The sequence below is a fragment of the Microcebus murinus genome, chromosome 31, assembly GCF_040939455.1.
Source record: "Microcebus murinus isolate Inina chromosome 31, M.murinus_Inina_mat1.0, whole genome shotgun sequence".
Lineage (NCBI taxonomy): Eukaryota > Metazoa > Chordata > Mammalia > Primates > Cheirogaleidae > Microcebus > Microcebus murinus.
The window spans coordinates 4,670,506-4,690,279 of NC_134134.1; positions in this window are offsets into that span (position 1 = coordinate 4,670,506).

Genomic DNA, 19,774 nt, shown 5'->3' on the forward strand with positions numbered 1-19,774 from the left:
CTACAACATTTTAGGGTTTACCTTCAGCATGAATTCTTTTATGTTGAGTAAGGCTTGACCACTGGGTAAAGGCTTTGCCACATTCTTCACATTTGTAGGGTTTCTCTCCAGTATGAATTATTTTATGTCGAGTAAGGATTGAGGACTGGTTAAAGGCTTTGCCACATTCTTCACATTTGTAGGGTTTCTCTCCAGTATGAATTCTTTTATGTACAGTAAGGTTTGTGCACCAGGTAAAGGCTTTGCCACATTCTCTACATTTGTAGGGTTTCTCTCCAGTATGAATTCTTTTATGTTGAGTAAGGTTTGAGGACCGGTTAAAGGCTTTGTCACATTCTTCACATTTGTAGGGTTTCACTCCCTTATGAATTCTTTTATGTAGAGTAAGGTTTGTGCAACAGGTAAAGGCCTTGCCACATTCTTCACATTTGTAGGGTTTCTCTCCAGTATGGATTCTTTTATGTTGAGTAAGGTGTATGCACTGGGTAAAGGGTTTGCCACATTCTTCACATTTGTAGGGTTTCTTTCCAGTGTGAATTCTCCTATGTATAATAAGTTTTGAGCAACAGTTAAAGGGTTTTCCACATTCTTCACACTTGTAGGATTTCTGTGTGGTATGTATTTTTCTATGTCCAGAAACATTAGAGCTGTGGTTAAATGTTTTGCTACATTCTTTAAGTTTGAAACTCTTCTCTCCAGTATGTCTTGTCTTGTGTCTATTTAGACTTGATAATTTGCTAAAGACTTTTATACATTTGTCACTTTTGAAGATTTTTCTACGGCAAGTTGACAAACTTTGGGTAAGACCATCAGAACATACTTTCTGCTTTTTACACTCAGCCACACACTCCCCATCTCTTCCTAAGTATATATTTTCAAGGACACAGCTTCCATATAGTCTCGTTATTGATTTCTGAAAGGGGTCTTTTGTGCCCTGCTCTGGTAATAGGTCTTTGGTGCAATAGTGAGATAGTTCTGAAAGAAATGAAAATAACAATGTATCTCACTAACCAGATTCAGGTGAATATACTTCACAATTTGAATATATAAAACTATAGAAAGCACATTAGCAAGAAAGCACAATAGAATACCATGGTCTTAATTGCATCATAGATGTATGATCTTAAAAATATACTTGCAACCATGATTCTTTTAGAAATCATAACTGCAAATAGTTCATAGCACCCCAATTGAGAAAAATACCAAGAACCACAGGAAGGGGAAGGAAACTTTGTTGCATTTACCCACCAAAGCCCTTCCTCCATGCTGACACTGAGTTATCACTTTAGTAGTAAAATCCCATCTCCTGGATTCCCTTTCAAAAGAGAATGAAACTATGGGCATATGTCCCCACATGTGTTTTTTGTGGCCTTTCCAAAGGCTGGTTTCCACCTCCCTTGACAACTACATAACTCTCTGAGAAAAATATGCACATATTAAGAATAAAATTCTGCATTATCATAATGATGGTGCAAAATATTTAATTATGCTATAAAATTTGAAAGGCAAAATAAAAAAAGGATCATTGCCATGTGTTAATTTCTATACAATATAAAAAGACATAATTATTGACATCGATATCATAAAGGTGAGGGCAGATGTAAAGATTAAGAATTTTTATATGCAACTGAAGTAGTTATTCATTTAACATAAGTGGTAAGTTCAAAGATTTTATGTAGTTCTCACAGTGAACATCAGAAAAAAATGTTTATAGAGATAAAAGAAAGCTAGGCAAAGAAACAAAATATGTCACTAAAAATCAGTGAGGCACAATGCAGGACAGAAGGAGAGGAAAGAAAGAAAAGACAGTGAAAAAAGTTATATAAAATAACATAAGAGAAATTGTAAGTCCTTCCTTTGAGAAAATTACGTAAATTTTATGTACTAGTGTTTCCAGTCAGAAGGCACAGTTAAATAAAGAGTTAAAAAAAATCCAACAATATTCCATCTAAAGCGACTTGACTTCTTTCCTGGTGAGAACAATAGACTACAACTGGCAGGATATAGCAAGATATATCAGAAAAACATTTAGCATCTAAGACCAGTGGAGTTCAAAATTATATTACGCACATTATTTTAAAGTGAAAAACGTTATAATTTTTAAAATATACTTTAAGTCAAAACTGTCATAAGAGACAAAAAGGGCAATAAATATAAAAAGTGGTCATTCACAGAGGGCCTTGAAAATAATACATTTATATGATATCTGTCTTTATCTCACATCAAGGTTCTCAAATATATTTTTAAAAAGCATTGACAGAAATGAAGCAAGAAATGGACATCAAAATAATACGATACTTTGATATTCTATTCCACTTTCAATAATAAAACCAGTCAAATTATTAATAGGAAAACAAAAGATTTGAAAACACTACATAGCAGTTAGATCTAACAGATATATTAGAAACACTCTACAGAATAATAGTAGAATACACAATCTCCTTGATAGCTCATAAAACGTTCTTCCTAAAAAACTACCTGTTCAGCCACAAGTCTTAACCAATTTTAGAAAATTGAAATTTTACTCACTTTTATTTTTGAGTAGAATGGAATGAAACTGAAAATAAATAATAGAAGAAACACAGAGAAATTCACAAATATAGGAAAATTAACAACACGCTCTTTAATACGTTCTTCTTTAAGGGAAGAAGACCTAATGTTGTGAAGATGTCTAGATTGATGTACAGATTAAATGCAATTCCTTTCAAGTTCTCAATTTCAGTTTTTGAATAATAGAAATAGCAAACTCTTCCTTCAGAAGTTTTATTAAGTGTAAATGGTTTAGTCTCTCAAATGAAAAATAAGATGAATGTATGGATAAAAAACAAACAGAACCAATGTATATCCCACCTAAAATATCCTTCCATTAGCTCTAAAAAGTAAAATGGTTAGGCCGGGCGCAGTGGCTCATGCCTGTAATCCTAGCTCTTGGGAGGCCGAGGCGGGCGGATTGCTCAAGGTCAGGAGTTCAAAACCAGCCTGAGCAAGAGCGAGACCCCGCTCTCTACTATAAATAGAAAGAAATTAATTGGCCAACTGATATATATATATAAAATTAGCCGGGCATGGTGGCTCATGCCTGTAGTCCCAGCTACTCGGGAGGCTGAGGCACAAGGATCGCTCGAGCCTAGGAGTTTGAGGTTGCTGTGAGCTAGGCTGACGCCACGGCACTCACTCTAGCCTGGACAAAAAAGTGAGACTCTGTCTCAAAAAAAAAAAAAAAAAATGGTTGGACATAATGTAAAAAATTCTACATATATAATAAGAGGAGGATATTGTGGCCATAATTTAATAAAATACACTTTAAGTCAAAACCAAAAGAAGAGACAAAGACTTTTATAATGACAAAATGGGTCATTTAGGAGAAATCTATGGCACAGAATACACATAGACAGATCATAAACATGTAATGTATGTATTTTAGCTTAGATATCTTTAAATATATATTATTTATCAGGGCTTTGCATGATATATGATGACTTCAATGATGAATACAAAAATTAGACATAAGATAAATAAGATAAAAAAAGATAAATAAGAAAACAAATTATGGGAAAGACATTATAGACTAGTTAGATGTGAAAGACATTTACAGAGCTATTCAGTCAAAAGCAGCAGAATACACTATGGTTTCAATCATACATGATAAATGCTATTAGGACACTTAAGTCTTATCAAATTGAAGAAACCTAAAATCGTACAACATATATTTTTTGACAAAATTGAAGTGGAACTAGAAATCAAAAGCACAAGACAAACTGGCTAATACAAAAATATGTTAAAATTAAACACACTCTTTAATGCATTCATGCTCTATGGTCAGATGATTTAAAATTGTTAAGATGTCAATACTATCCACAGTGATATACAAATTTAATCAATGTCTATACTAGTCCAATTATACTTGTTTTGGAGATATATATAAAAATAAATTCTAAAGTGTATTAGAACAAAAAATTGCCAGACTGTTTTAGAAATACAAACAAGGAGGAATAGCACTTCTTGATTTAAAAACAAACCTACATGAATAAAAAAATGAGTGACTGGCACAAAGAGAAATAATGAGATGAAACAACAGAATGGAGAACCCAGAAATAAAGCTTTGTGTCCATGACCAAAATTATGTTCCTCAAGATTGCAATGGCCATGCAATGAAAGAGAAGGGTCCCTTAAACAAATGTTGTAAAAAACTGAATATTTATGAGAGAAAAACCAGATGTTGGTACCTTCCCTTGCACTATATAGAATATATCTTAAATAAATTCAATACTTAAACATGAGAAATACATTAATAAAACACTTAGAAATAACATAAGGGAAACATCACAATATTGGTCCTGGCACTGTTTTAGCAGATGTAACATCCAATGCATAATCATGAAAAAGGAAGAGAAGAAAAATGGGATGGTATCACACTTCAAATTTTTTGCAGAAAGGAAAAACTTAGTGGACTAAAAATGCCTCTTACAAAATGGGTTAAAATAGAAACAAATCACATAATTGATAGAAGTTAACACAAATGAAAACTATGATAAGGTATCACCTCACAACTGTTAAAATGGCTAATGTTGAAAAGAAGAGACATAGCAAGTGTGGACAAGAGTGTGCAGAAATCAATCCCTGTAGATTGTTATTGATTGTAAATGGATAGTGTCATCATAGAGGTTGTTAAGGAATATAAATAATACAACTCCCTTGTCATTCACCAATTCTACCTATGAGTATAACCATGTAAAATCAGTATCTTAAGAAGATTCTGCACACCCATATAAATTGCAGCATTATGCACATTTGCCAAGAAAATGGAAACAAACTAAATGCCTGCTTATGATTAATAGACTAAAAAATGACTGTACAAACACATACCATATAATTTACTAAGCCATGAAAATGATAAATATCTTTCCATTTCAACAACATGGATGGACGTAGTGGGTATTATGCTAAGTAAAATCAGCCATTCCAAGAAAGATGAATACTGCTATAGATAATTTTTTTAAAAGTTGAATTAACAAAAATAAAGAGTACAACAGTGGCTTTCAGAGTGTGGAGTCACGAAAAGTGAGGAGATATTTAAGGGTAAAATCTTTATTTATAAGATGAATAGATCTTGGAGATCTATTTATGGCATCATGATTACAGTTATTAATAATGTTTTATATGCTTAAAATTTGTTTAGACCATAGACCTCACTATTAATAAATGTTCTCAATATAATTAAATGGTAACTATGTGAGATGATGGAATAGTTTATTACTTTAATTATATTGTTTTACCATTTATACACACGTCTGTTCACTACAGTGTGTACAATAAATATATACAGTTATACAATTCTTATTTGTGGAAACTTCCACCATTAAACACCACACACACAGAAATATATGCACACATACACACATATGAATGACACATTTCTGATGCTACTAAATAGGGGAAAATTATGGAATATAAGTTATCAACGTATTATGTATCAATTAGGAGTATAAATATATTAAGCTATTTGAAGCATTGAATGAGACAGTATATGTAAGAATTCCATAAGGTGAGAAGGGAAAATAAACTATATTATAGTTTGGGAATTTGGGTATAATAAAGTTGAAAATTTACTCTTATTTTATATAACAAAAGGAGTATTTAGAAGTGAAATAACATTAGATTTGCTTACATTTAGTAAGAGGATATGAATTTATATAAAATTAGTGAGTCTGACTTCTGTAGGATTGCCTCTGAAAACTTAGAATTGGAAATCATGATGCAGAAATATGAATATATGTCCCTAGTGTTTCTGGCATTCCAGAACAAATCCTAATATCTCCACTATTCCCCTTTACACATTTCAGAAATGAAGCATCAAAAGGAACTTAAAACATGGAGATGGGTAGGGAGGATAACGCCTATAAACCAAGGACTTTGGGAGGCCAAGGATAATGGTCACTTGAGATCAGGATCTTGATACCAGGCATAGCAACATGAAGAGACTTCATTTTTACAAGAAAATAATAATAATAATAAAAAGGTCTGGCCATGGTAGCTCATCCCCATAATTCTGGCTACTTGGAAGATAGAGGTTGTAGGATCCCAGGAGCCCAGAGGTTTGAGGTTGCAGTGAGCTATGATCAGCCACTGTACTCCAGAAAGGGCAGGAGGGCAAAAACCTGTCAAAAGATGGTTTAATATAGAGGTCTTCAAAATATCTACAGATGGTTCCATAACCCCTAAATAATAGAAATACTGATAGATAATGTAGTCCCTTACAAGCCATTGCCAGTTTGGCTCTCACTGAATTCTAAGGAAGATCACTGCATGGGTAGAATTCTTAGAGAGTTATAATCTTGGGACAGAAGATGTCCTTCTGGAAGATATATAGAAATATACACAGGCCTCCTAAAATCATTTCCAACAGAGCAGAATATTCCAAACCACTTTTTTGAAATCTGCCTTCCTCCTTGAGCTTTGGCTCTCTAACATTTGTTATCTGCTTCACTGAATCTCACCTACCTGGATATTTAGCTGTTGTCTCCTCTTTCTTCATAATCCAGGGCTCTATCCTTTGCTCCAGGCATGTGATCAGCTCTGGCTTTGAGATGGCAAGACCTGTTTTATTAGAAAAATTTCACATGACTCTTGAAGACTTTTCAATTACTAAATGCAGTACTATCCTTAGTACACAGAACATTATAGACAATTCTAGAAAATTCCTCTGCAAGATATTGTTTTCTCAGAGACCCTGTAGAATGATAAAAAAATATTTCTTATTTATGACTAGAACACCAATTCCCACTAGCACCAAATAAATAAGAGGTGGAAATTCTATTCTAAGGTGCAGGCAACAACTATATACCCTGATTTTTAGAGTAACTACTAATCTACTGTGAAATGTATATATCAGCCAAAGAAAGGGAAAGGTTCAAGATAACATGAGATATTTAATGATTCTATTTGGTACACCAAAAATCTTTAACTTTTCTTTAAAAGAAGGGATATAAAATTCATTCATGTAAAGCAGAAACTTTTAAGAAACTATCTACAAAAATAAAATAATGGTCTTAATGTGGAATAGGAATTCTGTATATAAATGATCCTCACCAAGGGAGACCAGGTTTCCATAGTTCTCCAACATCACATCCTTATACAAATTCCGCTGAGCATTGTCAAGGCATGCCCACTCTTCTGGAGAGAATTCTACAGCCACATCCTTGAATGTCACCATCTCCTGTAAAAAGACACATATTTCCCAAGTGGCCATAGAGAGAGTTCTTAATTTGACCACAAGGAAAATGAGATGTGAGAACTGTTTCTGACATATGAGTGACTGGAATTATCCAATAAGATATATTTTAGCACAATGATATTCTTTCATAGATTCTCTTTTTCACAGGAATGAGGATCCCAAAAGATGTATGAATCTACACGCATATGATTCTGGTTTGGATGATAAAGTGTTTAATACAAAATTAAGGGCTTACAACAGTAATATAAATTTATGGGTGTTATATTTACATCATGTCAATAAATTATGCATATTTCTCACATAGAGAAACAGAGAGTTACATAGTATCACCTAATATTTACAAGTACAATAAAGAACTAGAGATTTTCTTAAAATACAGAGTATGATTCAGTAGATCTGGGGTGAGGTCTGAATCTCTGCATGTCACATAATAAAGCTACTGATAACAATGCTTCTTGTCTAAGGAGAGTATTTTGTCAACATCCAGTAAGTGGTAGACTTTGAATTTATCTCAATTCATCTGAACAGAACACAGATGATAGTCCTCATTTTTCAAAGCAAGCTATAAGAAGAAAGGGGAGCTTCCAGATTAAATGTGATTGTTCATTCACAACAGTAAATCTCCATGAGACACTTAATGACAAAGAAAAAAGCCAACTTTATATGAGAAAAATTCTTTCAGAGAGCATCTTAAGAAAGTGAATGAAATTAACATAACTTCACTGGGACACATTGGTGTTAGGCACCCTTGCCAAGAGGAGGATTCAAAATTACTGCTGGGGTGGTAGTGGCCAACAATATGTAACCATGAAGAATCATCACTTTTATGCAAATTTCAGATGCAGATACATCTCATGGTTTGTTATCTTTAAAAATGTATGTAAATACTTTAGCATCATACAGAGCAAGTCTACTATTTTCTATTTTTCCCATAATTTTCTGGTTATATTAGCCAATCAACATTATCTTCTTTCTGAATTTTCTTAATAATATTTTACACAGAGCTGATGAAGCATCCAGATCAAACTTTGAGAGTACCTGTTTCCCTTCCTCACTCAAATCCAAAGACTCTGTCCTATCCCCAATGGGAATCTCAAACATTCATACTATTCTATCTTGACCTCTCATGATGGGAACATTTTTAATATTATATGCCATATATTTCTTAGAAAACATGGTTATTATAGTAACAAGCTTGTGGGAGATAATGTACAGCAGGATCTGTTATATTGGAAGGAAGGATTTCCCAGAGAACCTTGACTACCATAAGAAGAAATAAAAAAATGTAGTTACAAAACTTATTAGGCATACACATCAGAAGTAAAGAAGTAAAGGTTTACAAGTTCAAAAAATTGACATTCTACACGACTATCTGGAAGAAATAGTGGACACAATGCCAAATCTGGGACACACTTACCTGATAACCAGCCATTTCTTCTTCTTCTCCTACTCTGAAATTTCTTTTCAGTTGAGATTGTGTAGAACAATTACAATTAAATCTTTAGGCTGACCTGAAAGGAGTCAGCACAATTTATTCCCTTGTTTACACAACATTCACAAGCAGGAGAAACATAAAATGCAGAAAGGCTACAATCACTTGTTTTTTGTCACAGGAAAGATTCAGCTATGATCAGCTCCTTCATGGAGACCAAAATGAGAGGTTTTCCTGTCTTTTCTTCCGGACACCTCCCTCTGCCACAGGTGCTAGGATTTTCTGCTACAGGAATGGGAATCTGGACCAAACTGATCTGCCTCTACCAAACTCAACGGAGAAGAAACTGTGACTTATCTCTGGTACAAAGGCTAAACTCAATTCTCATGAATGTACGCAGGAGTCCTATTGCTTGACAACGGTATCAAATTAGAATTATTTGGGGCACAATTAAAACCACATGGATGTTTCCACCCAGCCCAACAGGCAGGTGATGGTGTTCCTTCAATGTAGCCAGGTTATCCTAATTGAAAGCCTTGGCTGAGAGGTAATTACCTTAAAATTGTCTCTGAAATATCACTGTGAATATAAATCATGTGGTACTGTGGGTCTCACTCTAAGAAACATGGTTGGCTGGTGTGGAAGGGGCACATTAATTGGGTTCTTTGTCAGGTCCCCTTTTAGTGCTGATGTTGCTCAACCTAGATCCATTATTAGTAGCACTCAGGTAGAGACAGCAAACACAGCATACATACTGCGTTTTGCCCAACACTCATCACAACTTATACTTAATTTCCAAAGTGAAGAGCAGCATAATGCAATGTCTATTGAACATGTGATATGTGCTCAGAAGTATGGTATGCTGCGCTGTGAAGAAGCCTTTACATTGTGTGATTTAATCCTTATTATACCAGAAAAGATGAGTAGTAAGTGTCCAATACTTTATGGAAAAATTTAGATGTGGTGCCAGCCTTTCTATTCTTCTCACTCAGGCATAACACCACATTACACAAGATCTAGAAAATTGTCTACACTCACCCCTAAAAGGTCCTTTCAAAATCAACTTACAAGTCCATGTTGATCTCTTACACTGCAGCATAGGTCTCCCCAGAGATTTTCATACATCCTGAGTCCAAAGTATGTCCCTTTCTTGCGAATTCCAGGTTGAGGCCATGTCTAGTTTGGATTGAACTTGTGTATTCTTTGCTTTGACAGAGAGGGAAGGAAAATAGGAAGAGAAATTCCTCTTTGGATCCTACTCTAATGCATCCTGATGAACCTCAGACCTTGGATTCAGAATTCAGAGCTGTAGATTTAGGTCTCTAGAGAGGCATGGATTCAGTAGGACTCACTGCTCATTTCCTGGCATTTGGGCAAGAAGAGAAGGAAGCAAGGGAGTTTATGTGTCCAACCCAGTGCACATTATGTCGTTCCCATTTGTATCTGGGTCCCATGGTCTCTGTATTCATTTCAATTCCAAAGATGTGAGATGCGTTTAGAGAAAGGATAGAACTACTTATTAGCTATTTGGTGTAATGCTACACCAACCCTGGTGGCAGATGCAATGACAACAATAATTCCCAAAGTAGCTGCTATTAATAGACCAATAAATCTTGTTGTACATTTAAGAATGTTGGTAAGTAGATTATCCAAAACATGTATTGCTGGGGTTTACTGCCAAATTCTATTCATTTTAACAGGTAACCACGTCCCTGTTCTAGCTTTAACAATATAAAGTGTTTCCTTATGAGGAATGAATTTTATGGAATAATCAATGCAGGAAAAATAAGAACAGTTGTTACACGTCACTAGGAAGGAAGGTTCATCATAGATAGCATGTCCAATCATGAATAAGTAAGGCAATTTAACACAAGGTTGGATATAATGAGTAGAGTTTAGGTAAAATTCCACTCTCGGATGCTGTTTATATCTAATGTGTTTGTGGTAATCCAGGCCTGCAAAGGGGAAAAACAGCCAATAATTTCCACAGTTGCTGAAGAATAGGGCCATCTTAACTATGAGGATCTGGAACGCTCATACCATAGTTGAGCCATGTAATATGACTTTCAAAGTCAGTGTCTTTTACAGACATCGAGGTGGCAGGTTTGTTCCAATGAAGGTTTTTAAGTTTGTAAGATGAAGCAGGATTGTGTGGGGACTCCAGTCTAATACATAACCACAAGGTGACCCAGTAAGAATGCGTCCCATGTGACTTTTACAATTTTTCCATTGTACCCAGGTTTTAGGGTCAGAAATTACTACCTCCTTACAGATGGGCACATCTGTAGGTGCAAATTTAGTATGGCCAGAAGCAGAAAAAAAGGAGACAGTTAAAAGAAATAACCAGGCTTTAGTTTTATCATGGTAGAGTTGCAGGTGACTAGCCAGATTGGAGTAGCAGGTTATAAACAATGAATACCTTTATGAATACATATGGGAGGGCCTTCTGTTTCAGCTTCATATATTTTAATTATAGTGTCCTGCTTGTTGAGTTTCATTGGACCACAATAATAATAATGTCCTGGTAGCCAATTAGTATCATTATTAAATACTAAGAAAGGAATGTCAGCCCAATTGACAATTTTATTTAAAGGCGAATTGGGAATATAGGCCTAGTAATGATAATTCTGGTTATTGAAGATTCTTACCGCCATTCTCAGTATCCAGATCATGGCAAGAAAGAGGTTTACAGACGTTTTAGATACAGACATAGACTTCAGTATTCTGTCTGCTTCTTCATAGGTCCTCTACAGCTGTCCACATGTCATGATCAGTGGCTGGCATGTTTTCTTGCTTCAGCACTTCCTATTCTTTATTTTCATCCTTTTAAAGCCCTCAACCAGGGACTCCTTCCTTTCTGGTGGTCTCCTCCATTTTTTCCCCTCCTGTTTCCACTCTGGGTTTGATTCTTCTGCTTGGAATCCAGACTATTTGTCCATCAGCTCTCAAAAGACAAGGAAAGCCTCTCCCCCACACCTTTGCCCATCCTTCTTTCCATTTATTCTTCTATATCATCTTTCTACCAGATAGGCTGGTGAGGGAAAGGATCTGGTGGATGGCTCCCTTTCCAATACTTCTCTACTGCTGTTAAATCATCTTTTTTATGATAAGTCAAAAAATTTTAAAGTAAATAAGGCTTAATATTTTCTCTTCTGGGGGAACATATACCTCCCCTTTTTGTTTAAATAACATATTTTAAGGCTTGATGAGTATGTTTTTTACTATTTTAGGTAATATCTATTGAGTTAAATGTAGAAACTGGAATAATTTATTTTTTGGATAATGATTATCAATTGTTTCTATAAAATCAGATATATGTGATTGCCAATCCAGATTTTGCTGATAAGCCTTTTGAATTTGTGAATTAGTAAGGGGAATAATACTTTATTCAGGATCTTGGCCACTCAGTTGTTCTAGTCTGTTGCTGTTTTTGTAGGTTATTTACCAAAATTAAAGAAAAACCTTATGTAGTCATAATTTTAAAATTAAAAACAAAACATGTTAAAGAATTAGGATAAGTATATTATGCCATTTTATTAAGAGTATATTAATATTAACCAAAATCTTTGTTTTAGTAAAAATTTCTTAATAAATTTCCTTTCATAAACTTTATCTCATCATGCATATATCACACAGCATCTATAACACTTTCCATAAAACTTTGTGTTTTGTCCTAAAATTCCTTTTTCCTACATAATGAATCATTTTAGGATAAAATATTCTATGCAAGATCCTTTCTTTTCATTATCTTTTCTTTAACCTTTCTAAATAAAACTTTAAATTCTTTGATATCTTACATCTTTTCCTTTAAATAACCCATGAATTATACAAAGATATATATTTTAACAAGAATACATTCTGTTTCTTTTATATTTCTTCCTATTAATAACATTTTATTATATGGTATATCTTATATGTAGAATTACATGCATTGAGTACGACAGTGAGAATATTGTAGCCCAAGCACAGGAGGAAAGAAGACTGGCTTAAATACAGGTGTAGAACGGAATGAAGATAAAAAATGGCAAAAAAACTGGAGATAATTATGCAATGAAAGAAGCAGAATTTCCACTTATAAATTCCAAGAGTTGGTTGTTCTGCCAGTTCCTTCGCTCTACATGCAAAATCAGTGACTTTTTACCCTGGGCATTTTCAATCTCTTCTCTGGAGCCACAAGTTCACTTCCACAGAAATATTGACTGGCAATTATAAAACATCTATTGCCTATCTAACACTGTCCTGTACTTATTTCTTCTATTTAAATATAAAATCAACTCCATAATTTATAAATCCTTCTTAGTGTTTACCTGAACAAAGTAGCCTGATAAAGTCAATAAATCAATTAGTTCAATGACCAAAAGTAAAAAAAGGAGTAACCAAAAAGTGCTTTCAATATGCTTCCCAAATTAGAATGAAAAGATAGAATGTACTAAGTGAAATGATATTACCACACTGTGCAATTACTAATACATTCAGATAATTTTATGAGCACCATTAAGTTTTATAACAATCCTTGTTGGAATTGCAGATCAGGTCATATAAACGATACGTAATGAACTTTGAAATAATAAAATAACATAGTAGGCCTATCAAGAGCAATAAGTATGTAAGAACAGAGGATTGGGATGGGCAGGTTCCCATTCAAAAGCTTTAGGGTTTAAAACAATTAAACATGAAGCAAACAAAATATTTCCTTTCAGAATCTTTGAAGTTTCTAGTTTGCTAGTAAATTCTTGACACTTGAAATTACCCATTTTTTCTAATATTTCTTCTTTTCTGTTCAAAATAGGCATACATCCACAAACACAAATATAATTCCTTAGTCTGTAAATATACTACAACTATAGTTCAACTTAACCATGATGTATTTGTATATCTGATTCAATATAAATAAAAAATATGCTTATTTCTGTTTCACTGGCCAGGCAGGTTGCATGTTGAAAGAAAACTGTAGGATAGAATGTAACATCTAGTCATTCTGTGTTCAGAGATGTATGGCTTTCATTAAGTGCGAAATCTTTATTATAAGCACTAAAGTAACAATGTAATTACAAACATAATGAAAAAAAGCTTTGGGAACCTTACTCTTTAAAGTACAGCCACTGATAAAATGGATCACAAATTAGGTCTTTGTATTGTGTAGCCCGACAGTACATTTTTACAATCGATTTCCTCCAACTTTGAGTAACATGGGATACGTTAATGTTGGTGGCATAATAACACTTTATTCAATCTACAACATGTTGGAAACAGTAAAAACATTTTTAATTTAATGAAACAAATTAAGTTTACATGTAATCTAAAAATATTCCAAATTACATTCTATTTTATTATCGTAACGTGCAGTAGTAAAACAAGTTATTTTTAATATTGTAATTTTTACATTCTGATTATAATGAGAAGAATATTAGTTTGTATACTTACATCATATATCACTTAAAATACTGTTTATTATAAGGAAAATCCTTAGTACCTATCCATTTCATAAATCTTACATTTCAGTGTTTTTAATTTTCCATGGAAAAGTACATGAATAATGCCTGCTTAATACAGAAAGACTTCTAATAAATGTGATGTAGCCTTCATTAAACACACATTCACATACACGCTAAGAACGAAAGCATACCAACTACGGTATTTAAAGTTGAATAATATCAGTACTTGCTTGCCAAAAATAGCAAAAATTTATACTTTATTACATTTTCACCCCACCCGGACCAGAAAGTATATTTTACATGGAATTATAACTCTCACAAAATCTCTCTCTTTTTTAAAGCTGACATACAATTAAATCAACTAACTATTTTAACTGGGTTGTTCTCTATAATCAACAACCTGGTTTAAAGAAATGAGTGAATGTGTTAGTGCATTAATGTATTGCACTGTGAGTCCTCTGATATATGTTTAGACTTGATTCTAGATTAATTGCATTCTGAAATTTATTAAAGTATTTTAAGTATCAATTGTTCATTGTTCTCTAAGGTATATCTTTTGCATAAATATTTTTTCACATTCATTATATTTGTAAGGTTTCTATTCCTTAAAATTTTTGTGATGATGAGCAATGTTTGAGAAAATATTGGAGCATTATTTGCAGTGTAAGTTCTCCCATGTCCAATAAGATCTGTTATAACTAATGATATTGTCAGCAGTCTACATTATTAGTTTTGCTTTAAGTATAAGTACTGTTGTGCATTTTAAGTCTAATCCTTTGGTAAAGCACTTACATACTCATTACATTTATCTCACTTTTATCTAGTCTGATTTCTTTGATGTAGAATAAGATGTAAACAGTTATTAAAGACTATGTCACAATTTTCACATTCATAGAATTTTTCTCTGATATGAATTCTTGTATGTAGATTAATGTGTGAGCACTGGGAAAATGCTTTGCCACATTCCTCACATGTGTATGGTTTCTCTCCTGTATGGATTCATTTATGTTGAGTGAGGTCTCTGAACGGGATAATGGTTTGCCACATTCTACACATTTTTAGAGTTTCTTTCCAGTATGAATTCTTTTATGTCGAGTAAGGTGTGTGCACAGAGTAAAGGCTTTACCACATTCCACACATTTGTAGGGTTTCTCTCCTGTATGAATTCTTTTATGTCGAGTAAGGTGTGTGACCTGGGTAAAGGCTTTACCACATTCCTCACATTTGTAGGGTTTCTCTCCTGTATGAATTCTTTTATGTTGAGTAAGGTGTGTGACCTGGGTAAAAGCTTTGCCACATTCTTCACATTCGTATGGTTTCTCTCCTATATGAATTCTTTTATGTACAATAAGGCTTGTACACCAGGTAAAGGATTTGCCACATTCTTCACATTTGTAAGGTTTCTCTCCAGTATGGATTCTTTTATGTTGAGTAAGGTTTGAAGACTGGGCAAAGGCTTTGCCACATTCCTCACATTTGTAGATTATCTCTCCTTTATGAATTCTTTTATGTCTAGTAAGGTGTGTGCACTGAGTAAAGGCTTTGCCACATTCTTCACATTTGTAGAGTTTGTCTCCACTATGGATCCTTTTATGTTGTCTAAGGATTGAGGACAGCCTAAAAGCTTTGCCACATTCTTCACATTTGTAGGGTTTCTCACCAGTATGAATTATTTTATGTTGAGTAAGGTTTGTGAAGTGGGTAAAGGCTTTTCCACATTCTTCACATTTGTAGGGTTTCTCTCCCATATGAGTTCTTTTATGTAGAGTAAGGTTTGTACACCAGGTAAATGCTTTGCCACATTCTTCACATTTGTAGGGTTTCTCTCCAGTATGGATCCTTTTATGTTGAGTAAGGTGTGTGCAATAGGTAAAGGCTTTGCCACATTCTTCACATTTGTAGGGTTTCTCTCCAGTATGGACTCTTTTATGTCCAGTAAGGTCTGTGCACAGGTTAAAGGCTTTTCCACATTCTTCACATTTGTAGGGTTTCTCTCCAGTATGGATTCTTGTATGTCGAGTAAGGATTGAGAACTGGTTAAAGGCTTTGCCACATTCTCCACATTTGTAGGGTTTCTCTCCAGTGTGAATTCTCCTATGTATAATAAGTTTTGAGCAACAGTTAAAGGGTTTTCCACATTCTTCACACTTGTAGAATTTCTGTGTGGTATGAATTTTTCTATGTCCAGAAACATTAGAGCTGTGGTAAAATGATTTGCTACATTCTTTAAGTTTGAAACTTTTCTCTCCAGTATGTCTTGTCTTGTGTCTATTTAGATTTGATGATTTGCTAAAGACTTTTATACATTTGTCAGTTTTGAAGATTTTTCTCCGGCAAGTTGACAAACATTGGGTAAGACCATCAGAACATACTTTCTGCTTCTTACACTCAGCCACACACTCCCCATCTCTTCTTAAGTATATATTTTCAAGGTCACAGCTTCCATATAGTCTCGTTATTGATTTCTGAAAGGGGTCTTTTGTGCCCTGCTCTGGTAATAATTCTTTGGTGCAATAGTGGGATAGTTCTGAAAGAAATGAAAATAACAAAGTATCTCACTAACCAGACTCAGGTGAATATACTTCAAAATTTGAATGTATAAAACTATACAAAGCACATTAGCAAGAAAGCACAATACAATACCATGGTCTTAGATGTATGACCTTAAAAATATACTTGCAACCATGATTTTTTTAGAAATCATAATTGGTAATAGTTCATAGCACCCCAACTGAGAAAAACACCAAGAACCACAGGAAGGGGAAGGAAACTTTGTTGCATTTACCCACCAAAGCCCTTGCTCATGCTGATACTAAGTTATCACTTTAGTAGTAAAATCCCATCTCCTGGATTCCCTTTCAAAAGAGAATGAAACTATAGGCACATGTCCACACATGTGTTTTTTATGGCCTTTCCAAAGGCTGGTTTCCACCTCCCTTGACAACTACATAACTCTCTGAGTAAAATATGCACATATTAAGAATAAAATTCTGCATTATCGTAATGATGGTGCAAAATATTTAATTATGCTATAAAATTTGAAAGGCAAAATAAATAAAAGATCATTGCCATGTGTTAATTTCTATACAATATAAAAAGACATAATTATTGACATCAATATCATAAAGGTGAGGGCAGATGTAAAGATTAAGAATTTTTATATGCAACTGAAGTAGTTATTCATTTAACATAAGTGGTAAGTTGAAAAGATTTTATGTAGTTCTCACAGTGAACATCAGAAAAAAATGTTTATAGAGAAAAAAGAAAGCTAGGCAAAGAAACAAAATATGTCACTAAAAATCAGTGAGGCACAATGCAGGGCAGAGGGAGAAGAAAGAAAGAAAAGGCAGTGAAAAAAGTTATATAAAATAATTAACATAAGAGAAATTGTAAGTCCTTCCTTTGAGAAAATTATGTAAATATTTATGTACTACTGTTTCCAGTAAGAAGGCACAGTTAAATAAAGAGTTAAAAAAAATCCAACTATATTCTATCTAAAGCGACTTGACTTCATACCTGGTGAGAACAATAGACTACAACTGGCAGGATATAGCAAGATATATCAGAAAAACATTTAGCATCAAAGAGCAGTGGAGTTCAAAATTATATTAGGCACATTATTTTAAAGTGAAAAACGTTACAATTTTTAAAATATACTTTAAGTCAAAACTGTCACAAGAGACAGAAAGGGCAATAAATATAAAAAGTGGTCATTCACAGAGGGCCTTGAAAATAATACATTTATATGATATCTATCTTTATCTCACATCAAGGTTCTCAAATATATTTTTAAAAAGCATTGACAGAAATGAAGCAAGAAATGGACATCAAAATAATACGATACTTTGATATTCTATTCCACTTTCAATAATAATACAACCAGTCAAATTATTAATAAGAAAACAAAAGATTTGAAAACACTACATAGCAGTTAGATCTAACAGATATATTAGAAACACTCTACAGAATAATAGTAGAATACACAATCTCCTTGATAGCTCATAAAACGTTCTTCCTATAAAACTACCTGTTCAGCCACAAGTCTTAACCAATTTTAGAAAATTGAAATTTTACTAACTTTAATTTTTGACTAGAATGGAATGAAACTGAAAATAAATAATGGAAGAAACACAGAAAAATTCACAAATATAGGAAAATAAACAACACACTCTTGAATACATTCTTCTTCAAGGGAAGAAGACCTAATGTTGCGAAGATGTCCAGATTGGTCTACAGATTAAATGCAATTCTTTCAAATTCTCAATTTCAGTTTTTGAATAATGGAAACAGCACACTCTTCCTTCAGGAGTTTCATTAAATATGATTTAGATTCTCTAATGAAAAATAAGATGAATGTATGAATAAAAAACAAAGAGAACCCTACAATATGCCACCTAGAAAAGCCTTCCTTTAGCTCTAAAAAGTCAAACTGGTTGGAAGTAATTGTAAAAAAAATCTACATAAATAATAAGAGGACGATATTGTGGCCATAATGAAGGAAAATACACTTTAAGTCAAAAACCATCAGAAGACACAAAGACTTTTATAATGACAAAATGGGTCATTTAGGAGAAATCTATGGCACAGAATACACATAGATGATATATATGTAATGTACATATTGTTGCATATATATTTTTAAATATATATTATATAACTAGGTTTCTAAACATATTAAGAAAATATGCACAAAAGTATGGACGGAAGTATTGCAACAAATGCCTAGCAACACACTAGTTATAGGAGACTGTAAGACCTCACATTCAATGATGAATACAAAAATTTGACAGGACATAAATACGAAAACAGAAAATGGGTAAGACATTAAAGACCAGTTAGATGTAAAAGATATTTACAGAGCTCTTCAGTCAAAAGCAGCAGAATACACTATGGTTTCAATCATACATGATAAATGCTGTTAGGACACTTAAGTCTTATCAAGTCGAAGAATCCTAACAACATACAACATATATTTTTTGACATGAATGAAGTGGAACTAGAAATCAAAAGCGCAACACAAACTCGCTAATACAAAAATAAGTCTAAATTAAACACACTTTTAATGCATTCAGCTCAATGGTCAGATGATTTAAAAGTTAAGATGTCAATACTCTCCACACTGATATACAAATTGAATCAATGTCTATAATAGTCCTATCATACTTCTTTTGAAGATATATAAAAATAAATTCTAAAGCATATTGGAACAATAAATAGCCAGACTGTTTTAGAAATACAAACAAGGAGGCATAGCACTTCTTGATTTCAAAACAAATCTACAGGAATAACAAAACTATCTACTGGCACAATAACAAACAATGAGATGAAACAACAGAATGGAGATCCCAGAAATAAACCTTTGTGTCCATGACCAAAATTATGTCAATCAAGATTGCAATGACCATGCAATGAAAAAGAAGAGTCACTTCAACAAATGTTGTAGAAAACTGAATATTTGTGATAGAAAAAAAATGATGTTGGTATCTTCCCTTGCACTATTTAGAATATATCTCAAGTAAATTAAATATTAAAACATAAGAAATACATGTATAAAACTCTTAGAAAAAATATAAGGGAAACATCATGATATTGGTCCTGGCACTGTTTTAGTAGATGTAACATCAAATGCATAATCAAGAAAAAGGAAGAGAAGAAAAATGAGATTGTATCACA